This window comes from Felis catus, chromosome E2 (genome assembly GCF_018350175.1).
Source record: "Felis catus isolate Fca126 chromosome E2, F.catus_Fca126_mat1.0, whole genome shotgun sequence".
NCBI classification, from domain to species: domain Eukaryota; kingdom Metazoa; phylum Chordata; class Mammalia; order Carnivora; family Felidae; genus Felis; species Felis catus.
In genome coordinates this window covers 576,473-603,392 of record NC_058382.1, presented here as the reverse complement: position 1 = coordinate 603,392, position 26,920 = coordinate 576,473, and the positions used below count along the sequence as shown (strand labels likewise).

Sequence of the window (26,920 nt, the reverse complement as noted above, 5' to 3'; positions counted from 1 at the left end):
CTCCCAAGGGTTATGGCAGGTTGACTGTGGTTCCAAATGGAATTCAAATGGACCGTGGTTCCAAATGGAATGTGAATCCAATGGGGTTCACAGAGTACATCAGCATGTGCAAGGAAACTGAGCAGGACCAGTGGAACCCAAGCAGTGTTGTGGCAGGGGGACAGGAAGGCAGGCAGACATGGACATACAGGTTGGGAAATGACTTGTTCTGGGAACTCTGCAGTCTTCAAATGACCCTAAGTCTCAGGAGGAACACAGTGATCCGGTTTGTACTCTGAAAAGTTCACTGTGGCTGCTTGTGGGTACAAAGGACCACAGGAGTGAAGAGTGGACATGGGGAGACCAGTGAGAAGCCACTGCACTGGTTCCAAAGAGAAGATGGCAGTGTGGCCTAGGCAGATGGCAGTGGAGGTAAGAATAATTGGGCTGTCAGACGTGTTTGCAGTTGGATATCCCAGGACGCGTGGATGGACTGAGTGGTGAACCAGATTATCCAGGTAGATATTTATGAACAGCATGTATAGGCATCAAGGGTCAATATCTTACTGGAATGGAAATTTTATTCAGAGACTTGGTTAAGTTGTGGATTTGGGGGGCTTCTATAAAGGCTGTACTTTTTCCTTGATTGTTTGGTTGTTTTGAATTCATATTAGCTGCATCCTGGTTTTGTCAGTTATTTTTATGTCCTGAACATCCAATGATGGAGACGTTTTTACTTCTCACAAATGAGGGACACACCAACTCACCATGCTTACGTCTATGGTGTGGAGAGCCAGCCTTGGTCCACCAGGGTCGCCAGATGGGCATTTGCATTCTGGCCAGGCTGCTGAGGCCCATACAGCTAGCTTTTAAGAAGCAGGTGTGTTACTTTGTGGATACATTAAAAAAAATTTTTTTAATGTTTATTTTTGAAAGAGAGAGACAGACAGACAGAGGGTGAGCAGGGGAGGGGCATAGAGAGGGAGACACAGAATGTGAAGCAGGCTCCAGGCTCTGAGCTGTCAGCACAGAGCCTAACACAGGGCTCAAACTCACGAACCGCGAGATCATGACCTGAGCCAAAGTCACATGCTTAACCAACTGAGCTACCCAGGCACCCCCATTTTAAAAAATTTTAATCTCTCTGTATCTCTCACATACACACATACTCATTCCTGTATATTATCAGGTCAATCTCCCACTCTAATAGCAATGACCGTATCTCTGGCTACACACACATAAATGATCTGTATTCTATTTCCCACCCAGTAACATGGAACAATGAAAATTTTGGATTTCATTATTTTAACACTATTCCTGGATGAAAATTTTAAATTCAAATTATACACATTTATTGTAAACAAATTAAACTCCTTTAGGAAAAGACAAAGAGAAAATATTGCTTAAAATCCCACCACCCACAGATAACAAACTGTTAACATGTGGGTGACATTTTTCCACAGAGCTCCCATGGGAAAGGTTTACAATGTCATACAGTTGGGATCATCCGTGTTGTTATGAACCTAATTTTGTCACACAACAATATGCCGTTTAATTTTTGCACCGTAATTAAACTTCCTCCTCTTGGGGAACATTTGATATTTTGCTAGTACACACCATGCCGTAACAAAGAACCTACACCCACATTTTCATAGCTGGGCAGTTATTTCCATGGGTAAATTGGAAAGGGGAGATTGAGGAATCAACCCATGAACGTACTTTACTTTACATCTGGACATTTCCAGCCTAACTACCCTACAAAGACAGTGAACCTATATAACCATCCATGAGTGCTGAATAGAATCCTTCCCTACTATTTTTTAAGTTTTCTTTTTTTAAATATTTTAACACTTACTTATTTGGGGGAGAGACAGAGTGTGAGCAGGAGAGGGGCAGAGAGAGAGGAGACACTCTCAGAGGAGAATCTGAAGCAGACTCCACACTCCTGAGCTGTCAGCACAGAGCCCCACACGGGGCTCCAACCCATGAACCATGAGATCATTACCTGAGCCAAAGTAAGCTGCTTAATTGACTGAGCCACCCAGGCGCCCCTCTTTTTTTTTTTTTTTAATGTTTACTTATTTTGAGACAGCAAGAGTGACTGAGAGAGTGGGGAGGGGTAGAGAGAGAGGGAGAGGGAGAATCCCAAACAGGCTCCACACTGTCAGCACTGAGCCTGATGTAGGGCTTGATCTCGAGACCATGAGATCGTGACCTGAGCTGAAATCAAGAGCCGGACGCTCAACTGACTGAGCCATGCAGCCGCCCCTTCTTTCTTTTTTTTTTTTTTTTCTTAAGTAAACTTTACCCACAACGTAGGGCTTCAACTCACAACCCCCAGGTCAAAAGTCCCATGCTCTACTGACTGAGCCAGGCAGGCAACACTGTTTGCTATTTTTGCCATTCCCAACATGGCCTTTTAAGATTGTTGCCAATCCTTACCTGCCAATTGGCTTCTCTGGACTGTGTTTTCTGGATCTATAAAATGGAAATAATAGAACTTGCCTCTCCAGGATCTTTGTATTAAATGAGGTAATGTAGACTGCATGCCTAGGATACTGCCTACCTCCCAACAGCTGCCCAAATATTGATTTCCATTATTTTTATTTGCATCTCTTTGATGAGTGATGAACTCATATACTTCTTCATGTATTTCTTGTCCATTTGTACTCCTTTTGTCAGTTTCCTGTTCATACATGAGGACTTGTGAGCAAACGTGCCTTGGTCCTCCCTGAATAGAATGGAGATGGCTCTAGATCTGGGATTGGCAAGGCTTTTCTAGTAAATAGTTGGCCCTTTCAGACTATGCAATCTCTTTCACAACTACTCAGTTCCACCTTAGTTGTTAAAGCAGCCGTAGACAATATGGACATTGGCAGGTGTGGCTATGTTCCAATAAAATGATTTACAAAAACACACAGGCGAGATTTGGCCTGTGGGCCATAGCTTGCCAACCTCCGTGCTAGTGTCACTATTTAAAACTGGTATCATTTGATAAAAATATTTTTTTCCTGTTACCAGGGTTTTTTTTTCCTTAAATAATCTTTAAATATTAAATTTTATCAACTTCTCATCAATCATTAAGATGACTAGTTTTCTCCATTGCTTGACTACAACGGGGTATTCTAGTTATGTATTTCCTAATAGTCAACACCCTAATTCCTGGAGTGAATGTTTCTAAATTCAAGTGCACTCGCTCTACTATCTTTACTGGCAGGATCTGATCTGGAACTGTTGCATTAATAGTCCTGAGAGATATTGGCCTTTCACGGTTCTTTCTTTGGGCTTTGACAACTGGTGTCACAAGAAAGATAAATGTTCAGCTTTCTACATATTCTGGAACAGTTGTGTATCAAAGAGTTTTCTACTTCTTGAAGGGTAGAAATAATTCACTGATAAACAGTTTAGGCTTAGAATTTTATGTGTATGGGTAAATGAGAATTTTTTTGCAGTTTAATCTAAAATGTTTAGTCTATTTAGGTTTAATGTGTTCTTCAGTCAATATTGTACTTGACAGGATTATATTTTCCTAGAAAACTGTCTTTTTCATCTAATCTTTTAAGTATATTAACAGAAAAATGTACAATTTTTTGATATTATTTTCTTTATGTATTTCTCTTTTCATTCCCAGTGTTGTAAATCTGTGTCATTTTTTTGTTTAAATTTTTTTTTAATGTTTGTTTATTTTTGAAAATCAGAGCTCAAGCGGGGGAGGCGCAGAGAGAGAGGGAGACACAGAATCCAAAGCAGACTCCAGGCTCCGAGCTGTCAGCACAGAGCCCGACACAGAACCAGAACCCACGAACCATGAGATCATGACCTGAGTCGAAGTCGGATGCTCAACCGACTGAGCCTCCAAGGCGTCCCTGTGTGTCATTTTTCTTGATCATATCAGTTTGGAATTTATCCAGTTTGTTTTTCTTAGAGTTGCCTTTTACCATGTATTTTCTGCTTTTATCTTTACTAGATTCTTCCTTCTACTTTGATTAGAGATAATCTCTTGGGGCACCTGGGTAGCTCAGTCAGTTAGGCATCCAACTCTTGGTATTGGCTCAGGTCATGATGTGGCTGTTATGGGATCAAGCCCCGTGTTGGGCTCCATGCTGAGCGGACCCTGCTTTGGATGACTCTCTCTTCCTCTCTCTTCCTCTCTCTCTGCCCCTCCACTGCTCCTGTGCACTCTCTCTCTCAAGATAAATAAATAAACTTAAAAAAAAAAAGAATTTCTTTTTCTAACTTCTTGTGTTGACTGCTAAATTTATTTACATTTCCTCTTGGTTTTGCTACCTTCGTACACCCATTTCTGTGTGATTCAGACTGACATTTGATCTTCTTTCTCCTCTTTGTCCTTTTTTTTTTAACGTTTATTTATTTTTGAGACAGAGAGAGAGCATGAACGGGGGAGGGCCAGAGAGAGAGGGAGACACAGAGTCTGAAACAGGCTCCAGGCTCTGAGCTGTCAGCACAGAGCCCAACGTGGGGCTCAAACTCACGGACCGCGAGATCATGACCTGAGCCGAAGTCGGACGCTTAACCGACTGAGCCACCCAGGCGCCCCTCCTCTTTGTATTTTTACTTATTGTAAAATTGTGGCAGTTTTGAACATAAAAAGAAGCCACACAATATCCCAAGACGCATTAATCAGCTATGTTCATTTCTGTTTCCTTCTAAGCCCTTATCCAAATGCACATATAGGGCAACACAGTCACAAGAATTCAGCACATTTCACTGCAGCTGACCCTTGAACAATGTGGGAGATGGTTGTGCTAACTCCCTGCACAGCTGAAATTCCACATATAACTTTGACTCCCAAAACTATACTAATAGCCTACTATTGACTGGAAACCCTATCAATAATATAAACGGTCTGTCAGTTAGCACTTATTTTATATGTCATATGTATTATATATTGTATTCTTACAATAAAGTAAGCTAGAGAAAAAAATCATAAGGAAGAAATACATTTACAATACTGTACTGTATTTGTTGAAAAAAAACCATCTATAAGTGGACCTGCACAGTTCACAACTGTGTCATTCAAGGGTGAACTGTATTATAGGAATTTTCTATGTTTCTACACACTGTCCATAATTAGTTTATAATGACTTCCTGAAACACATTAGAGGCAGCCCAATCTTGTAGCTCTGGGGGAGCAAGGAAGCAAATAATAGCATTCTGACTCTTTGGAACAGTCTATTCAGTCATTCAGTCAAATATCATCAACCTATTTTGACTTCTGAGCTACAGTCCTTCCCACACTGGGTGATCATATTAATTAGTATTATTGAAGAGAGCTTTGATCTCACTAATGAAAAATTTTCCAAGGTATCAAATGCCACCCAGGTTCAGCCCTTCTCTGGGAATGACACAAAATTTAAACGTATGTGTACAATTTTGGGGGGGCGCCTGGGTGTCTCAATTGGTTAAGCGTCCAACTTCAGCTCAGGTCATGATCTCGTGGTCTGTGAGTCCAAGCCCCATGTCGGGCTCTGTGCTGACAGCTCAGAGCCTAGAGCCTGATTGGATTCTGTGTCTCCCTCTCTCTCTGCCCATCCCCCTCTCATGCTCTGTCTCTCTCTCAAAAATAAATAAACATTAAACAAAATTTTTTAAATAATAAATGTGTACAATTTTTATATATTAAAATGAAACATGTAGTGTTTTTCCTCTGGCATGAGTTCTTTGGTGCCCAATAAAGTTAGAACCTTGACTGAAAGCTCTCACACACTGATGACATTTATATGGTTTCTCACCAGTATAGATTCTCTTGTGAACTTTAAGGTGAGAGCTGTGACTGAAGGCTTTTCCACATTCATCACATTTATAGGGTTTTTCTCCAGTATGTGTTCTCTTATGCACATTAAGATTAGACCTTCCACTGAAAGATTTTCCACAGTCATCACATTTATAGGGTTTCTCTCCAGTATAAATTCTCTGGTGTACATTATGGTAAGAATTATGGCTAAAAGACTTTTCACATTTATTACATTCATGAGGTTTCTCACCAGTGTGAGTTCTCTGGTGCAAAATGAGGTGAAGGCTCTTCCAGAAAGACTTCCTACATTCATTACATTCATAGGCTTTCTCTCTATTGTGATTTCTCAGATGGTAAGAAAGAGATGAAAGTTTCTTAAAGGCTTTCCCACATGCATTACATTCATAGGGTTTCTCCTTAGTATGAGTTCTCATGAAGTGAGAGAAGCATGAGCTATGGATAAAAAAATCTCCACTTTCTTTAAAGCCATAGGGTTTATTTCCTACATTAATAATCTCATGTGTAGAAAGGTATATGCTCTGGTTGGTATATTTACCATGCTCAATTTATACAGATTTCCTAAGGCTTTTCCAAGTGGATTGCCTTTATAAGCTTTCTTCACTACCAAGATTTCCTGACAATTTTTTAAAACAAAATTATGCTGGAAGCTTTGAACTGAGTCAATTTGATGGAAATATTCTTTGACAAGAAATTTCTGTGCAGAAAGAAAGTCTGAATTGAAGCTGCATTTTTCCACAACTTCAGCATTTCCCCAGTCCCCATCCTGGGTCACTACTTGCCCTTGTTCACGTTCCATTGACCCCAAGCTGCCGTCATGCATCTTCTGCTTCTCTGGCTCATCCCTAGACTCCCGACTGTCTGCTCGGGTAGAAGGCCAGCAATCACCCACTGTGGATCTTGTCAGGTTCACTCTGCTGCTTAGTAACTCTTTACCAGAAAAGGCCTCTGTTGGTGGTGACTCTTGGCTTTTAGGTCTCTTTTTCTACTCTGGAAGGAAATTAAAAACAATTTGAGTGCTTGGAAGAAAACTGCTAGAGTGAGAATGTCAAGATAAAAGCAACAGGATGTGCACAGCAAGGGTAGATGCTTTAAAATACCAACTATGGGGCACCTGGGTGGCTCAGTCAGTTAAGCATCTGACTTCGGCTCAGGTAATGATCTCGCAGTTTGTGGGTTCAAGCCCCAAATCGGGCTTTGTGCTGACAGCTCAGAGCCTGGAGCCTGATACAGATTCTGTGTCTCCTCTCTCTGCCTCTCCCTCACTCTCATTCTGTCTCTCTCCCTCTCTCTCTCTCAAAAATAAACATTAAAAAAAACTTTTTTAAATAAAAATAAAACACGAACTAAACTTTGAGAAGAGAAACCATAAAAGGTATAAACAGAACAAAAAGAACCCCCAGGAAGACTGACCAATGAAAAGAGTGAGTAGCACAACAGGCAGAGGGGATGCCATTAGGGGACAGGCCATGGAACAGGCAGCCATTCATAGAGATAAGATATTTGGGACAGCCACCCTCCGTTAATGCTTGGACCTCTTGGAATTCTGATCCATCTCCCCACTTAACATCCCTTCTGCTTGTAATCGATACCAAATTAATCTTCCAAACAAAGCAGTTTCACGACACCAAGAGAATACCTCTTTTGCACAAGCTGTCCAGCGCACCCAGAAGCGGGTCAGACTGCCTCAGTTATCCTCGTTCCTACTCATTCTGGGTTCCTTTCATTCTCCCTGGGCATGACCATGTCCATCATTAACACGCAGTTCCTCTCTCCTTGAAGGCCTTCCTTTGGTCTCCAAAGTCTTAGGGGTCAGCAACCCTTCCCTCCTCATCATTCGGCTCTCAACTCCCAGGTCACTTCCTCTGAGAGACCCTTCCCAACCTCCCAGCCCACATGGGCTCCTCACCTTCCAGATCACTGTCCTGTTTTATTTGCCTCACACCACTGTTTCACACTAGTCAACGTCACCTTGTTCTTTTTGTTCTTTCTTGTCTGTCCCTCCCCAGACACCATACGCTAGAGGCTTTGGTCTCCACAGTGATGGGGACTTTGTCTGTCCTGTTCACACTGTGACCAGTGCCCAAAATGTACACAGAGGACAAGAGGACTCCACAGGCAGGCAGATAAACAAAAAGAGTGGTCAGCACACCAGGCAGAGGGGACACACCTGGAGCACTGGGGATGCCTGTGACATGTCTGTGAGGTGGTCAGACAGGGTACTCAATCATGCTCCCCAGCAGCCTGACTCCCATCAGGTGGGTGGGCCTTATGTTTCTGACGATGGGGAAAAGGCTATAGAATTGAATGTGAGGAGGGTTTTGCAACGTCACACAGACCAAAGAGGCGTCCAGAAATGTGCAAAGGGTTTCTCCTGGAGCCCTTGACTGGACCTCAACTGCAAATGCACAGAAGGCTAACACCTGCCACAGAACAGCTGCTGGGGGCTGAGCAGAGGCTCCAGAAGTTACCCGGTGTTGGTGGACATTGCAGCCGTGACCCAGTAAGCACCCTAGGCGTTCAGGGGAGACCTGAGAAAGCTACATCTTAGAAGGGAACACCAGGCCCTAAGGATAAGGACTACATCCAAGTACTAAAGCAAAACCAAAGTTACACTCCGTCGATAAATTCTTAAACCAAGCCTCATCAGGATTAGCGTGATTTGAAGTAATTTAACTGCCCACCAGAACAAAACCGATACTCTTGCTAGAAGGCAACAATCCATAGTCTCTCCAATGCACTGTCTGCAGCACCTAGGACACAAAAATTGACTATACATGTAAAGAATCAGGAAAATGTGACTCATAGTCAAGAAAAAAAGTCAATAGAGGGGCACCTGGGTGGCTCAGTTGGTTAAGCATTCCACTTCAGCTCAGGTCATGATCTCCTGGTTTGTGAGTTCAAGCCCTGCGTTGACAGCTCAGAGCCTGGAACCTGCTTTGGATTCTGTGTCTCCCTCTCTCTCTCTGCCTGTCCCCTACTCATGCTCTGTCTCTATCTCAAAAATAAATAAACATTAAAAAAAAGTTTTAAAAGAAAAGAAAAAAGTCCATAGAAAAGTCAATAGAAGCAGACATACCAAACATTAGAAGTAGTAGGAAAAGATTTAAAAATAATGGTTTTAGTTCTTTCTCTTCAACTCGGCGGCTGAACAGCAGATGCACAGATGCAAATCTCTGTGGAGACCCTGAAAATCAAGACCATCACCCTTGAGGTTGAGCCCAGTGACACCGTCGAGAATGTTGAAGCCAAGACAATGAAGGCATCCCACTCGAGCAGCAGCGTCTGTACTTAGAGGCAAACAGCTGAAGGATGGCTGCACTCTCTCGGATACAATATCCAGGAAGAGTCCTGCACTTGGCGCTTGGCCTGGAGATGGCATCACCCAGCCCTCTCTCTACCAGCTCTCCCAGAAATACAAGCACAGCGAGCGTTGTGCTTCCGCCAGACGTGCAACCACAACCACCACCCGCACCCCCAGAAGGTCAATAAAGCCTCTCCACCTGCTCTTCCTTTGCCTGCAATGTGGCTTCCTGCCCGAGCCCCATGGCCCTGGGGCCTCAGTAAAGTTTCCCTCACACTGACTGGGGAAAACAACAACAACAATCTATTATAAACATAACACAGAATTTCATGGAAAACCTGAAAAAAGAACCAAATGAAAATTCTATTCTGGAACTAAATAAAAATATAGCATCTGAAATAAACCATTAATGGACTTAACAAACTGGACACAGGAAAAGAAAGAATCTGTGAATTGAAAGGCAGGTTATTGGAAATTTTATGATGATACAAAGGGAGAAAAAAGAATTTAAAAATAGAACACCTGGGGCGCCTGGGTGGCGCAGTCGGTTGAGCGTCCGACTTCAACCAGGTCACGATCTCGCGGTCCGTGAGTTCGAGCCCCGTGTGGGGCTCTGGGCTGATGGCTCAGAGCCTGGAGCCTGTTTCCGATTCTGTGTCTCCCTCTCTCTCTGCCCCTCCCCCATTCATGCTCTGTCTCTCTCTGTCCCAAAAATAAATAAACGTTGAAAAAAAAATTAAGAAAAAAAAATAATAAAATAAAATAAAATAAAATAAAATAAAATAAAATAAAAAAACAGAACACGCCTGACAGACTAATGTGTAGCCGGAGTTGCAGGAGAGATCACAGCAGAGGAAACATTTGAAGAGGTAACGGCAGAGAGTTTATCTAGACTGATCAAAGGTACCATCCTGGATGTTCACTGTTCAAGAGCAACAATCTGTAGAGAACATCTTGAGTTTAACATCTGACATCAAACTTCCCGGCACGTCATTACATACTTCAATGTTAAAAATATAGCTAGTAAAACCATGCTAAATGGCAGTCCCTGGGGGAAAGATATACATGAAAACTAAATTCCCACTTTTAAAATCTAACTTTTTATTGTACACCTATTAGTGGCTTACCAAAAAGAGAGAAAGGCAGAGACGGTCTGGTTTTAAGTGCCATACCTGGAGATGTAAGAACCAAACCATCAATGCTCTCCGATGTCATTCATTTTTCCCTGTAAAGAGGTCTGCTCTCCAAAGACCAGTTGGTGAAATGCACCTGCCTTTCAGAGAGAACTGAAACACAAGTGGGAGGCTCATCCAGGCCAGAGTGGCAGAAGAGGACAGTCCAGGAGGAGCCAAGACTTTAACGTGATGACAGACTTTATGTGAAAGCTCCCTCTGGGTACAGCGTGTTCTTTAAACTGAACGGAAATAATCAGAGGTAGAAGCCTGAATCTGTAGAAAGGAATTAAAAGCAACCCAAAAACGAATTAATTGGGAAAAAATATTGTACAAAATTACTTTAAATTCCTTTAAAAGGCTGTTGACTGTATAAAACAAGAATAACAACGATGCTCAGTGGGGTTTGGGGTTTATATAATATGTGGAAGCAAAATATACAACAGAGAAAATTGTGATTATATTAATGTGAGTTGTTACACTGTACACTGAGTGGCATAATATTAATTCCAGATAGTATATGATACATTAAAGATGTGTATTTTAACCATAAGGCAAATAAGACTTAAGATTAAGATTAAAAAGACATAATGCTAAAAAGGAAAAAACAAGGAGACAAAATGGAATAGCAAATAATACCAAATTAAGGCAAAAGAAGCCTGGATGGGAAAACAAAGGAACAAAGACCAGATGAAGCAGAATATAAAACCCAAGCATATCAGTAATTATACACTAAATACAAATTTACTGAACAGTCTTAGAGAATAAGCTTGCTGGGGTGCCTGGGTGGCTCAGTCGGTTGAGCGTCCAACTTCAGCTCAGGTCATGATCTCACAGTTTGTGAGTTCGAGCCCCGCGTCGGGCTCTGTGCTGACAGCTCAGAGCCCGGAGCCTGTTTCAGATTCTGTGTCTCCCTCTCCCTCTGCCCCTCCCCTGCTCACGCTCTGACTCTGTCTTTGAATAATAAATAAACGTTAAAAAAAATAAAAAAAAAAAAGAATAAGCTTGCTGAAGTGGGTTACAAACAAGACCAAATTAAATGCTGTTTCCAAGAAACCCACTTTAACATTTCAACAGATAACCTGAAAGTAAAGGTACAGAAAAAGCCATATAAAGCTGTATATTGACTGCAGTATAAGAAAGCTATTTGGCTACATTAAAATCAACTAGTGCATTTCAAAACAAGAAGTATTACCAGAGGAAAAGAAGGGCATTTCACAGTGATGAGACGGTATGTAGAATAGGAACCAGGAACACACAATAATCTAACATGTCATTAAACTCAGTAACACAGCTTTAAAACACATGAAAAAAAATTGATTAAGAAACATTAACATATATGTTAACAAATACAGTCACAGTTGGAGATTTAACACTCTTCTCTGAGCAGTTGAAAGAACAAGCAGACACGACAGTCCATAGGAACAAAGTGTGTGCAACTTTATCAGACACCACGCCCAACAGTAGCAGAATATGCATTCACCAAAACAGACTACACGCTGTATCATAAAAACATTCTCAATAAATTTAAAAGGACTGAACTCATGCAGAATATGTTCTTGAACCACAATGGAAATAATCTAGACATCAATAACAGAAATCCCCTCATACTTGGAAATTAAACAATGTACTTCACAAATCAAAGAAGAAATCAGTTTCATATGTTGTATTTTCATTACCATACAGATCAAAACATTTGGAAAACAAAAATAACAATGAACTGGACAATAATGGAAATGAAATGTGAAAATGTGCAGAATGCAGTTAAGATAAGGCTTAAAGGGAAATGTGTAACTATAAATGCAAACATTAGAAAGGATGAAAGCATTGGGGCGCCAGGGTGGCTCAGCTGGTTAGGCATCCACCTCTTGATTTTGGCTCAGGTCATGATCTCACGGTTCGTGAGTTTGAGTCTCACATCAGGCTCTGCACTGACAACACAGAGCCTGCTTGGAATTCTCTCTCTCCCTCTCAGTCCCTCCCCCACTTGTGTTCTCCCTCTCTCTCTCAAAATAAATAAATAAATTTTTTTTTTTAGAAAAAGAAGAAAGCATTAAAGTTAACAACCTAAGCTTCTGACCCAAAAAGTCAGAAAAAGGGAATGCAAATTAAACCAAGACAAAGGAAGGCAATAACAGAAAGCAGAAATCAATGGATGAGAGAAAAAATTCAATCATGTCAACAGATGTACGTGGAGCATTTGATTACACCCATTCATGATAAAAACTCAGTAAACCAGGAATAGAACTTTCTCAATTTGATAAAGGGCATCAGATCATAATTAATGGTGAAATACTGAATGCTATCCCCTAATATCAGGAGCAAGGCAGGATGGCCATTCTCATTACTTTTATTTAATATTGTACCGGATAATCTACCAGATTATCTGGTGACAGGTACCAGAAGAATGGTTGCCACACTGGGGGAGTCCTAAGTGATAAAAGACATAAGGAAATGTATGGGGAGATGGAAATATTCTATGTGTGGACTGGAGTACGGGTCACACAAATATACATTTGCAAAACTTTATTGAACTGTACTCTTAGGAACAGCACTTCTCACTGTATGTTAATTACACTGGGCTCTGCACTGACAGCATGGATCCTGCGTGGGATTCTCTCTCTCCCCACCTCTCAATCACTCTCTCTCAAAATAAATAAACTTAATAGAAAAGAAAAAGCATAAAGTCTGAAAAGGAAGAAATAAATCTTTACTTGAAGATGACATGATTATATAAGACATCCAAGGAAACTGACAGATAAATTAACTTAGTGATTTTAGCAATTTCACACAAGATAGAATGTCAATTAAAGAATAAATTACACTAGGGCACCTGGGTAGCTCAGTTGGTTAGGCGTCTGACTCTTAATATCGCTCAGGTCATGATCTCACCATGAGATCACACCCTGCATCTGTGCTGTTAGCACAGAGCCTGCCTGAGATTTTCTCTCTCCCTGTCTGCCCCTCCCCCGTTCTCTCTCAAAATAAATAAATAAACATTAAAAAAGTATAAATTATACTTGTATATACTAGCAACAGAAAATAAAATTAGATATACTTACAACAGCATGAAAAATATTAAGTTTCTAGGAATAAATTTAATAAAAGATGTGCATGACCCATATACTTAACAAGTGCAAAATATTACTGAGAGAAGTACCCAAATAAATACACCATGATCACAGAATTAGAAGACTCAACATGTTAGACATAAATTCTTCCAAAATGATCTATAGATGTAAGGCAAGTAGAAATGTTGTGAAATGAAAAACCTTGACAATTTCCAACTGACAAACTGATTCTAAAACTTATATGAAAAAAGAAAAAATAATAATTAAAATAAAATTTATATGAAAGTGCCAAAGAGCTGAATAGCCAAGACAATTACAAACAATAAAGTTAGAGGATGGTGGTCACCACCTCATTTCAAGATTCACTGTGAAGTACGATAATTAAGATGTACGATGCTGGCACAGAGCAGGAACAATGGATCAATGGAAGAGAAGAGAGCAGAGAAAGAGACCCATACATACACATTCAGTTGATTTTCAACAAAGGCTACAGTACAATAACATGAAGGAAATTTTCTTCTTTAAATGGTGCTGGAACTACATAACCATAATGAGTGCCTTGTCTACTACCTCACACTTACATAAAAATTAACTCAAGATGGATCATAGGTCTTCTATATATATATTTTTTTACATTTATTTATTTTTGATAGACAGAGAGAAACAGAGCACAAGTGGGGGAGGGGCAGAGAGAAAAGGAGACACAGAATTGGAAGCAGACTCCAGGCTCCGAGCTGTCAGCACAGAGCCCGATGCGGGGCTGGAACCCACAAACCGTGAGATCATGACCTGAGCCGAAGTCAGACACTTAACCGAATGAGCCACCCAGGCATCCCGAGATGGATCATAGGTCTTAATGTAAAAGCAAAAAGTATAAAAGTACCAGAAGAAAACAGGAAAGTATCTTTGTAATCTTGGCATAAAGCTTTCTTAGGATGTTAACAAATACAAACCTAACAATAAGAGAAAAAAATAATAAAATCAAACCTTGCTAATCTATCACCCAACAATTCCACTCCTAGATTAACCCAAGAGAAATGAAAACAGAGGTCTGCTATAAGCACTACACAAGAATGTTCACAGCAGCATTATTCATAATAGCCCTAGAGACAATCCAAATGTTCATTATCAAGAGAATGGATATCAATGGATATCAAGAGAATTACAATTCGTTCAAAAAGCAAAATACCTGTGGGGCGCCTGAGTGGCTTAGTCAGTTAAATGTCCAACTCTTGATTTTGGCTCAGGCCATGATCTCACAGTTTGTGGGTCTGAGCCCCACATCAGGCTCCATACTCAGAGCACACAGCCTGCTTGGGATTCTCTCTCTCTCTCTGCCCCTCCCCTGCTTGCTTACTTTCCTCTCTCTCAAAATAAATAAATAAACTTAAAAAATAAAATATCCTAAATAGTAAAAAGGAAAAAAGGAATGAAATAATAATGCATATATCATGTATGAATCTTAAAAATCTGAGGATAAGCCTTACACAAAAGTAATAATGTATGATTCTCTTTATATGAAGTTCTAGAAAAGGCAAAAAGAACCTATGTTAGAAAAAAAATCTCAACAGCGTTTGCCTTTCTTAAGTGGAAAGAGGTAACAAAGGAACTCTGTGAGGTAATGAAAATGTCCTCAAGCTCCATTTGGGTGAGAATTACATATAAGCACACATTTATCAAAATTCTCCAATTGTATATTTAAGATTTGTGCATTCTAAAGGTATCATTAGCAAAAAAATAAAAATAAAAAATACCCATTGTCTTCAAAGTGACAATAAGATGGAGGTGGACTTCTCAACAGAAATCATGGGGTCCGGAAGACAACCAGACAACCGCATGGTGTCTTTAAAGTTCTGAGGGGAAAAAAAAAATCCTGACAAGCTAAAAATTCTCTGCCTAAAGTATCTTTCCAAAATGAAATAAATGAAACAAAGGCATTTTCAAGCAAACACAAAGTGAGAGAATTTTGTCACTCTGAAGGAAATGATGAAGGGGGTCTTCAAACAACAGGAAAATAATCCAGACGGAGTTATGGAAATGCCACAGGTAATGAAAACCACTAGAAAAGGAAGATATGAAGAAACGTATAAATAAAAACTGACTGCAAAGATCCTTTCACCATCTCACCTAGGCAGGAATCTTGGGAGAGCCCTCTGTCCATCATCCGTGGCTCTATTCTGAATTCTAGGTGGGCAACGGTATCTGGCTTTGGGGTCCAAGGTCCTGTCCAAATGAGTGATCAAGCTGTGAGGTTTTGTTTGTTTGTTTTTTTAATATAAATTTTACTTGTAAGAACATTTTATTATTTTAAGCAAGTTCTATGCCTAAGGTGAGGCTTGCACTCACGACCCAGAGATCAGGAGTCACGTGTTTTATGAACTGAGCCAGCCAGGTGATTCAAGCTGGGAGGTCTGATGTAGAGAAACACTCCAGTGACCCCACACTCCCAGCTATGTCAAACCCACTCTGCCAAGACCCCAAGCAAATACAAGTTGACGTGGGAACAGCCTCACCCAACGGCAACCAGGTGCCTTAAAGTCCCCAGCATCACACTGTGGGACAGGGTCCTCAGGGCAGGGCCCAGCAGCCCCCACTCCTCCTGGGTGAAGTCCACCACCACATCATCCAAGGTTATCTGCTCCTGAAATGTCACCCACGTGTCTGCTGAGTCAAGATCCTTATTCTTGCAAAGTTCCCAGAAGAGCGGGGAGGGGCTACATGGGAATGTGAGGATGCGGCCAGGTGTACAGGGAGATGTCCTGAAACGGTTCTGGCTTCCAAGGGATGATACACCTGAGCCTTCCTGTGGGCATCAGGGGTCTGTATCAGCCATTTCAGAGGCGAGCCGGCATAACACTGAGATGTTTACCCCCTACTTATCCCACCCATTTACTGATCGACTAGTGATCTTCTGTAAGAACAAATGTACAGTCCCCTTTAGGATTCCCCTTCTTGTCCCCTCCCTTTTTTATACCACTAGGTATATAAAAATGATAACGTTAATACTGCTGATTATGTTAACCATTTGCCAAGGGTTCTCTCTCCGCTCTGGGCGCTGTAGCACTAATAGAAATTTTCTTAATCCCCACAAGTCTCAGGAAGCACTTCCCAGTTCCTAGGGTCTGTTTTTTTTGTTTGTTTGTTTTTTTGTTTTTTTGTTTTTTCAAATGAGGAGCCTGAGCTCAGAGTTTACAAGTCTTAGAATCATAGTTACATTGGCTTCATTAAAAACAAATTGAGAGATGTTCCCTCTTTTAGACAAATCATTCCCGATGATGGAAAGACGGGAACTGTTTGTTCCTTAAATGGGTGGTTGCTGAAGCTGTCTGGAACGTGGGTCTGGAATTTTCTTGCTAGGAGGTTTTATTTGGGTCTTCAAAGGTTACAGGATTTCAGGGATACACGTGAGGACTGCAGGATTACTGAGGTTTTCCACGTTCCTCCGCCCGCAAGACGGCTGAGAAGGAAGAGCGGGGACGACGACCCAAGGCTGACAAGCGAGGGCAGACTCCCACGCAACCCTTGGGCGCAGAGTCCAGGCCCAGCCCGGGGAGGGAGGGCGAGCGGCCACTCACCGGGGGTCGGGCTGTCAGGATCCCTGCGGCCAACGCCTCGGCCGACTCCGAGGTCCTCACGGAGTCACCTGCAGCCCCACCCGCTCCTCGCACCGCCCTCCGCTCTCGGGACGGACACCCCAGCCCAGCCCCGAAGCGGACGAGCCGGCACCGCCCCCCCTGTGGCGGGAAGGAGTCCAGGCGGACACGCCGAGACGGCCCGTCCGTAGACCTGGAGCCAGACCGGGACTGGGGCTCTGACCAGACCGCCCGGGACGGCCACACACAGCGGAGCACACCGGGTACCAGCGCCCACCACAGCCTCACCGCCCGACGGCGGCGTAGGGCGCAAAGCGGAACTAGCAGGACAAGAAAGCCCCGCGCTGAGGCCGAGGACTCCGGAGCGTCGGAACGCCGCCGCATGTGTATTCTGGGAGTTGTAGTCTTACGGCCGGAGCCCAGCTCTGTCCAGCAGTCAGTACAACCGAGAGCCCAGAGAGTCAGACTACGTTTCCCAGAAGGCGCGGCGGTGCAGTATCCACCCAATGGACGTGCACGACCGGGCCTGGGCTGCGGCTCGGGCCCTCCCTGGACTTGTAGTCCAGGCTCACGGGCCAGGCCTCGGCTGCAGTGAAACGGGTTTCTCTCACTATAATTTCCAGAAGCTACCGTTGTCCAGGCTCCTGATCTCCAGAAGCGCGCAGTCGGCGGCTCCTGAGAGTCTGGGAAGCCTCGGGAAGAGTTCTAAGTTATAGGGAATTGTAGGTACTCCAGCTTCGCCCACCAGGTGGCAGTGGTGGACACCCGGGGTCTCGTACTACACCTCCCAGAAGGCCCTGCGGCGGCGCGAGTTCGGGAGGCACCGCAGCAGCTCGATCTCAGCACCAGCTGTCGAGGGTGCAGGCTTCACGAACACACCTACGTAGGCACGAAGTCAAAATCAGTGTTTCGATGTGCTTTTTGTGTGAGACAGAGACACGCATTCCAATGTTAAGTCCATGTCTCGATGTTTCTGTTCATCGGGTGAAGGCAGGCATCTCTCATTCCTCCATCCAAGGTGATGTGTGGTCTCCGCTAAATCCCTCTGGTGTCATAATCGAGATTTTCACAACGTTTATATTTTCTTGACAATAGCGCAACATTAGAAAACTTTGAGTGGGTCGTTTTGTTCTCCGTTTGGAGAACTAAGATGTGGAGAAATTCTCCTATACCGACAACCGGAATTGTCAAAATTCTGAGAGCGAAACCTGGGTTTAGGAAGGCAGGTGCAGACATAGCCCTGAGTCACCTTCCTTTGTACAGCTGCCCTCACCTCCCCCGGGTGCGTGTGAGGTTGAGGTGAGCATTTCTTGCACTCCAAATGTGGGCATCTCGAGGAGCTCTGAGTCCCGGCCTAGTGCTTGGTGGAAGATGTTTTCCACATACTTTTCACATAGCAGCCAATTTTCCGCACAGGACCGATTCACAAACCCACGTTCTCTATTCAATTCTTGCCGGTTCTTTAAGGAATTTTCAAAACCTCTACTTTATGGAGAATTTTGGACATACAGAAAAGCAGACAACCATTATGTGGCCTCAGTGACCATCAACCCAGGGGTAGTCCCCACCCACTAACTCCAGCCACTCTGCCATTCTGTGTCATTTGAAAAGGAATCCCAGTGTTTTGGTATCCTATTTTAACTACAATATGTAATTGCAAAAACAAGGACAATTTTCTAACATAACCGTAATTCCATTATCAATTTTTTAGAAAAAAAATAATTTGGGGGGCGGCCAGGTGGCTCAGTTAAGCCTCTGACTTCGGCTCAAGTCATGATGTCTTGGTTGGTGAGTCCAGCCTCACATCAGCCTCTCTGCTGTCAGCGCAGTGCCTGCTTCTGGTGCTCCGTCTCCTTGGCTCTCTCTGCCTCTCCGCCCCCCCCCCCCCACCGGCGCTGTCTCACTCACTCTCTCAAAAATAAACATTAAAAAAAACTTTCAAAAAAGGTTTACCTTTCTAAAAAGGTCTACTGAATATTAAGCATTACAACTTAAAATTATCTCCACTTAAAAAAAGTGTTTATTTTTGAGAGAGCACGAGTGGGAGAGGGGCAGAGAGAGAGAGGGAGACACAGAATCCAGAGCAGGCTTCATGACCGGAGCTGAAGTCAGATGTTTAAGCAACTGAGCCACACAGACACCCCTCCACTTTTTAAAATAATTTGATATTTTTTTAAAGATCAGGATATAATGAAGGGCCACATTTTGTAATGTATTCTCTTTTTTTGTTTTTGGGTAACAACTTTATTGAGCTTTCATTCACAAATGATAAAATTCACCATTTGCAGTGTAGAATTCAGTGGTTTTCAGTATATCCACATATTTGTGCAACCATCAAAATTGATGTTAGACTATATCTTCACCCCAAAAAGAAACACTGCCCTTTTCAGCCTTTTTAGCCCAGCCGTAGCAACCACTATCTGTCTCTATGAATTTCCCTATTTTGGACATTTCAAAGCTCATCCATGTTGTACTTTCAGTAGTTCATTCCTTTTATGGCCAAATAACATTCCACTGCATGGATATGGCACATTTTGTTTATCCATTCATCAGTTGAAGGAAATTCGAGTTGTCTCCACTTTTTCGTTGCTCTTAACATTTGTGCACAAGTTTTCACGTGGACATATATTTTCACTTCCCTTGTCTATCTATCTAAGAGTGGAATTTAGCAGGTCATATGGTCATTCTACATGTAACTTCCTGGAGAAATGCAAGACTGTTTTCCAAAGTAGCTGCACCATTTCACATATCCACCAATAGTGGATGTGGATTTTAACTTCCTCACCAACATGTTACCACCTTTAATATTGTTGTTGTTATTGTATCATGGGCCTTTTTCAAACTTTATTTTTATTTTTTTAAGTTTGTTTGTTTAAAGTAAACTACAGCTAATGTGGGACTTGAACACATGACCCCAAGATCAAGAATTACATGCTTTTCTGACTGAGCCAGCCAGGCGCCCCTCAAACCTTTTCATTTGTGAAGATTTTCAACAATACCTACAAAGAGAATAGTCAATGACTATCCATATGTCCAGCATCTTTTTTTTTTAATGTTTATTTTTGAGAGGTGGGGAGGGCCAGAGGGAATGGGAGACACAGATCCGAAGCAGGCTCCAGGCTCTGAGCTGTCAGCACAGTGCCCCCTGGCAACGTGGCTGGACTCTGAGGCTGTCCCTGTCAGGGAACGGTAGGAAGCTGCCCAGCCGGACCCCACAGAGAAATACTCGCATCATCAGGTGATGAGGACAACCCGGGTGGAGGCACAGTATACCTGAAGCCCTGTTGCCAGGCCTGGTGACTCTGAAGGCCAGGACCACAGTCTGGCCAAGATGGAGAAATGGCCATGGTGAACATGACAGCAAAGGTTGTCTGGTGGAGAAGGAAGGTGGCAGGGGTGGGACAGCTGAGAAAGAGCAAGGGGCAGAGGGGCAGAGTTAGGGAGGTGAGAAGCATGCAGCTGAGAGCCCTGTCGTTGGCCCTGATCATGGGCATGTCCCGATGCCTCAGGGACATCACTAGGAATAACATGGTCAGGCTGGCCAACGTGAGCATCACTGAAGTCAGCATCAACCCCAGGGGCTCGTCAAAGACCAGGAAGGTGTCCATCCTGGGCAGGCAGTGGACTCTGGCCTGGCTTGGGTACTGCTCCTTGGGACACAGAAGACATTTCTTCATGTCTGTGGGAGACATAGAGTCCTGCCTGCCATGTGATGGTCAGGAGGCCAGCTACAGGGAGGGAGGATCCCATGAGCATTCCACATATTCCATGTACTGATTCATTCATTTCTTCTTCTTTCTTCTAACTTTGCTGATGTATAACTGACAAATAAATTTGTGAGGTATTTAAAGGGTACATCGTGATGATCTCCCTGCTGGTGGATCTGGCTGGATCCTGGAACTCAGGCTGCAAGCAGAGGAAGGATGAGCAGAAGGTGTTGTCAGTGACCAGTCCAGGGGCAGGGGGCTGGGTTCCTGTGGGAACATCCCAGGGGAGCATTCCAGTGTCCTTCCCACACAAGAAGGCAAGGCTCCTTTCAGCAGAAAAACACCATAGTTATACCGAAGTCAGACTGGAGAGGCACCCACAGACGCAGCAAATGAAATAAACCTTCAGGTGGGTCTGATGGTGGCGAGCCTGGGAACACTGTGTGCAATGGTGCCATTCCAGTCTCTGGGGCATGAAGGACACAGGTACTGATCTCCCCCCTCCACAGCCTTCCCTTGGACAGCCAGTGGATCTGCTCAGGACAGATCCTGAGTAGATGGGGGAAAGGGATGGTCTGACTCCCTGAGCCCACCTCCCACCTGAGGGCAAGAGTCATGGGGAAGGAGGCTGGGGGTGAGAATACCTTTGAGGGAAGTGTTGGGGTGCTGGGTCCCCAACCCCCAAAGGGGAGCACCGTGTTCTTTCCTGTCAGGCCAGTTGAAAAGGACTTCAACGGAACCCTCTGAATGTGGTCCAAGGATGGGCGCCTGACTCTCAATTGGAAAACCTGAAGGCCATCAATGGAAGAAGGGGGTTGCAATGGAAGGAGTCACACACCCAATGCTGGCACCAGGGGGCCAGGGTGTCTCTGTGAGCCACAGAGGACACCTGGACATACCTACCCAAAGCTGGCAACTGACTGTTAATAAACAAAACAAGGACACCTGTCCCGCCGCGCCTCCCAGATGCTCTATGGGAATGTGTGAGGTGGAGTGTTTTTCCATCTTCCCAGTAAATTCCCCACTTCTTCGCCAAGCAGGTCCCTGAGTACAGACAAGAAAAATACTCTAGGGTAAGGGCGCCTGGGTGGCTCAGTTGGTTGAGTGTCTGACTTCAGCTCAGGTCATGGTCTCATGGTTTGGGAGTTCAAGCCCAGCATCAGGCTCCTTGCCTAGGATCCTCTGTTCCCGTCTTTCTGACCCTCCCTGGCTTGCATGTTTTTCTCTCTCTCAAAAATAAATAAACATTTTAAAATCTTTAAAAATTACTCTAGGGTAAATCCCTGATGCAAACTCTAATTTGACATTGGTGGCTCCAATATTTTCATTTTGGATGATAAGTAAATGCCTCTTCTCTCCTCACGGAAGGGTCTGGTTATGGCCAAAAAACATAGATGAGTTACAACTGGCCCAATTTAGACCTCCCCCCACCCCCACATTCTACATCAGACAGCCACTTGGACCACTGGCCTCTGAGTTCCTCGCTGGCTTTAGTTCGCCAGGACTGAGGTGATCTGTGTACAACACACCCAGAGCCCCTCTTCCATCAACTGGACCATCATTCCACCCCCTGAGGAGGCTTGTGGGTCACATACATCTACGTGGACAGAGTGGAACAGGCCTTTTACAGTTTTCTGCCCTTGGAAAATGTCAAATTCTGTAACTCTGTCTCCATTAGCATCAAAGACAATCTCTGCCCCATTGGGGATCTTTAAATGCACCTTCCTGAGAGGACGCAGAAGCTAGAGGAAGGAAGAATGATGTCATAGATAGGGCAGGGCCCGTCCCTGGGGGTCTGTCCTAAATGTCACAAGCCAATGACCCTGTGATGAGCAGGTGACACTCCAGGCAGGGCCAACTTATTCACAAGACCCATGAAAATATTTGAATTTTACCCACTTGTAAAATCAGAAGGAAAAAATCGAGGGGTGTGTGGATGGCTCAGTCGGTTAAGCACCTGACGTCAGCTCAGGTCATGATCTCAGTTTCGTGGGCTGCAGCCTCGCATTGGGGTCTGTGCTGACAATTCAGAGCCTGGAGGCTGTTTCAGATTCTGTGTCTCCCTCTCTCTCTCTCTCTGTCCATCCCTCTCTCTCTCTCTCTCTCTCTCTCTCAAAAAATGAATAAACATAAACAAATTAATTAAAACATCAATAAAGTTATAATGAATAGGTAATAATGAATGGAGCCTGGATTTATGTTTGCGTAGATAGCAAGGCAGTAGTAAAATATGATTTTTGATATTTTTTTTTAAGGGAGGAAAGGACTGGGACGCCTGCGTGGCTCAGTTGGTTAGCGTCTGACTCTTGATTTTGGCTTGGTCATGATCTCATGGTTGTGAGTTCGCATCCCTCACCAGTCTCTGTGCTGACAGTGCAGAGCCAGCTTGGGATTCTCTCTCTCCTTCTCTCTCTGCCCCTCCCGCATGCTCTCTCTATCTCTCTCAAAATAAATAAACAAACCTAAAAAAAAAAAAATGAGGAAGGGACCGACAAAAGTCATAGGGCAGCTGTGGCATCAGGAACTCTGTCTGGCCCTGCACTCTCTTCCTCGGCCTCCCCACTACCCCCAGTAGAGTCCAAACCCCGCTGGGCCTACACAGCCTGGTGCCTGCCACCTTGTGATCCTGATCCCTCTGAGCAGGTCTCCCATGCCTCCTCTACCCCGGCTGTGTGACTGCTCTTGCCCATCCTGGCTGAAGAGCCCTGTCTCTGTCCTGCCTTCCAGGCTCGAGCAGAGCGAGCAGCCTCCTGCCACCAGCCCCTCCCCGAGTCTTCTACACATTCTCTGTCACCTTCCAAAGCTGTAAGTACCGCATCCCATCCCTGTGCCCTTCAAGGCAGGGGCAATGTCCCTGCTACTCGCTCCCCAGAAAGGGTGCTCCCGGCCCCTCAGACTCCTGTTCCCTGAGCAGAACCCCACTACCCCACCACCCTGCTGTTCTCCACTGGCCCTGGCTCCTGCAAGCCCACACATGCCCTAAGGTGGCATCCCAGACTGCTCCACAAACTTGCCTTCCACGGTACAGGTGGGGTGCAGGCGAAAGGAGAACTCAGGGACACCAGGGCTTGGCTGCTGTGCTGTGGAAGCAGGAGGCCTGCAGGGCAAGCAGAAGATGCAGGGGTGCTCAGGATGGGCCAAGCAACTTCAGCTGCCCCGACCTGCCCTGGGCCACTGGGCCCAGCGAGCCCCGCAGGGTCTGGGAGGTGCCCAGAGACTCTGGGCATGACCAGGGCCAGTGTGGGGTACCGGTGTGCGAAGCCTCAGCTGGACCTGTCCTGGGCCATGGGGCACCAAAGCCCTGCACATTCTGGGATACACCAGGCCTGGCTGGTGGGGCCTTATGTATATGGGTGTGGGACCTTAGATAGACCAGCCCCGAGCCTCGAGACCCAGACAGCCCAGGGCGGATGTGGTGCTGGGTGTGTGGGGCCTGACCTGGACTTATCTCAGTTCATAAGCTCCCGCAAGCCCTGCAGCGTCCAGAGGACACTGGGGGTGGTCAGGGCTGGCATGGTGCTTGGTTGTGGGGCCTGCCCCAGACCTGCCCCGGGCCATGGACTTAAGCAAGCCATGCAGGTTTGGGAGACACTGGAGGGCCAGGACCGGCATGGTGCTGGCTTGTGGGACCTGACCTAGACTTACCCCTGGCCTCAGGCGCCTGGTAGACCTGCAGGTTCCGGGAGACTCCAGGCCTGATTAGGGCCTGCAGGTGCAGGACATTTAGGTCCTCACCCAGACCAGCCCTGCGCTTTCACACCCAGCCAGCCCTGAAGGCTCCAGGAGATGTCTGAGGGCCCGGGCCAGCGTGGTGCTGGGTGTGTGGGGCCTGACCCGGACTTGCCTCAGTCCGTAAGCTCCAACAAGCCCTGCAGGGTCCAGAAAACCCAGGAGGGCCAGGGCCAGCGTGGTGCTGGCTTGTGGGGCCTGAACCAAACCCGTATCCATCCTTCGGGCCCAGCCAGCATGCAGGTTCTGGAAGATGCCTCCAGTGGCCAAAACCAGTATGGTTCTGGGTATGTGGGGCCTGACCCAGAGCTGCCCTGGGCTTTAAGCTCCAGCAAGCCCTGCCGTGTCCAGGAGAAACTGGAGGGCCAGGGCCAGTGTGGTGCTGTGTTGTGGGGCCGACCTGGACCCACCCCCATTTTCTGGGCCCAACCAGTCTTGCGGGTCCCAGAAGACACCAGGGTGCTAAGGCCCGGCCTAGTGCTGGTGTGGGGGACCTCACCTGGACCAGTCCCCAGCCTCTGGGTCCACCCAGCCCTGCATGATCCGGTGGTGGCCATGGCCAGCCTGGTGCTGGGTTGTGGTGCCTGACCCTGACCTGCTCCAGGCCATGAACTCCAGCAAGCCCTGCCAGGATAAGAAGACACTGGCCCTGGCTAGGGCCTGCAGATGCAGGGCGTTTGTGACCTGACCCAGACCTGCCTTGGGCCCTCGGATCCAGCAAGCCCAGCTGGGTTTGGGAGATGCCACGGGTATCCAGAGCAGGCATGTGCTGGGCTGTGGGGCCTGACCTGGATCTGCCCCAGCCACTTGGCCCAGCATCCCTGCAGGGTCTGGGAGATGTCAGGCCTGACATAGGCCTGCAGCGTTGGGGTGTCTGGGTCTTGACTCAGACCTCTCCCGGACCAACTCTGGGCCCCTCAGCCCAGAAAACCCTGTAAGGTTCGCAATACTCCTGGGGTTGCCTGGTCTGGCATGGTGTGGGGTATGTGGGGCCCGACTCAGACCACCCCTGGACCTTCCCCGGGCCACCAGCTCCAGCAAGCCCTGCAGGGACAGAGAGACACCAAGGTGACCAGGACCACCTGACCCACCTGACCTGCTCCTGAGCCTGTAGTGTGAGTGTGAGATGACTAGCAGGCCAGGACCCGGGAAGGCAGGTTGTATGGTACCTTATCCAGAACCACCCTGGGCGGCAGGCTGCAGTAAACTATGAGCAGAGGGGCAGGGGCTGGCATTCTCTGAGGGTGGCCAGGGCCTCGGGGTGCGGGTGCATGTGGCTGACCACAACCTGCCCCAATCGCTAGGCCTAGCAAGACTTTCATGGTACCAGAGACCTAGGTTGCTCAGGAGGGCTATTATGTCCGTGGGTGTTTGGCACTCTGTCTACCGGAGGATGGCTTCTGTCTTCTCTAGTGCCCACTGAGAGTGATGCTGGAGGGGGCTCAGCACAGGTGCTGGTCTGGCTTAGCCCCAGCTGGCCAGAGAGCCGCCCTGCTTCCCACGGTCCTCATCTTGGGCCAAGATGTTCACCCAGTGCCACCCGAAGTGGACAGCCGGCTGGGTCCAGGAAGCACGTGAGACGTCTGGCCAGGGTCCGAAGGAAGGACGGGAACTCAGGTCTTGTTGCCAAGGCTGGCAGGGGTGGGTAAGTAACTGACCTGGGCAGGGAGGCAAGGGGTGAGGACAAGGAAGCATGGAGCGGGGACTCGGGCACAGGCTGCTTCTCGGGTGTACATGAGCCAGGACAGAGCTGGGGGACCCACCCACCCGAGTTCCACCACATCCCATGGACACCCTCAGTCCTGGGCCAGCGGTAGGGGGCAGTCACTGTATTTAACAGAGCCTGGGACACGGTCATCTCGTAATGGCACTCCACCTGGTCTTAAGGGTTAACTTGCTTCAAGCTTATGCACCCCTTACCTGTTGACCTAAGTCCCTCGGTCTGTAGAAGAATGAGTCTACCTTCCTTGAGATCTGCAGACCACTGCTCTCCAGGAGGGAAGGACCAAACTTTCCAAGACCACATTCAAAAACACTGGAGCAGCAAGTCTGCTCAGGGTCACATTGCCAAACTACGAAGCAGCTTCCCATCTCTCCTCTTCTAGCCCCTGGAGATCACAATGGTTCGGCTTCCAGCAGACTTACTTTTAAATTGAGATTCACCTCAGTGTCATTTGGAACAAAAGTTTCTGTTGCTTACAAATTGTTTGGAAGTCTTGGTCTGGCACCAGACTGCCTCCCCGTGGATCTAGCATTCAAGTTGCCTAATGGTGACAGGGTCTTTCACCCTGATTCTAGAAACAAAGTGAATGCTCTCTCCAGGGCAATTTCCTGAGGTGTCTTGCAGAGTTATAAACACATAAATAAGGCCAAAAGATCAGGCCAATTTCACCTACCAAGAAAATGAGTCAGGGAACTCAGGTCACTATGAGTGTATAATTTACAAGAAGGAAATAATAAACCCTCAGCACTTGGATTTTATTTTTCCATCTGTGGCTTCTGCATGCAGCAAGCACCTGCTTGAATTCAACACTCCAGGGACCAGCAGCCAGCAGGAGATGAGAGAGAGGTGCAGCTCTGACCACCCAGGTA

General features: G+C 45.7%; 1 long non-coding RNA gene across 1 annotated transcript; it reads right to left on the bottom strand.

Moving 5' to 3' along the window:
• Window positions 1-6,213: 6,213 nt before the first annotated feature.
• LOC123382201 lies at window positions 6,214-18,474 on the bottom strand. The gene is made up of 3 exons (XR_006590217.1): window positions 16,875-18,474; window positions 15,427-15,522; window positions 6,214-6,742 (listed from the first exon to the last, which is right to left on the bottom strand). It is a non-coding gene; the product is annotated as an uncharacterized LOC123382201 (long non-coding RNA).
• Window positions 18,475-26,920: the final 8,446 nt, after the last annotated feature.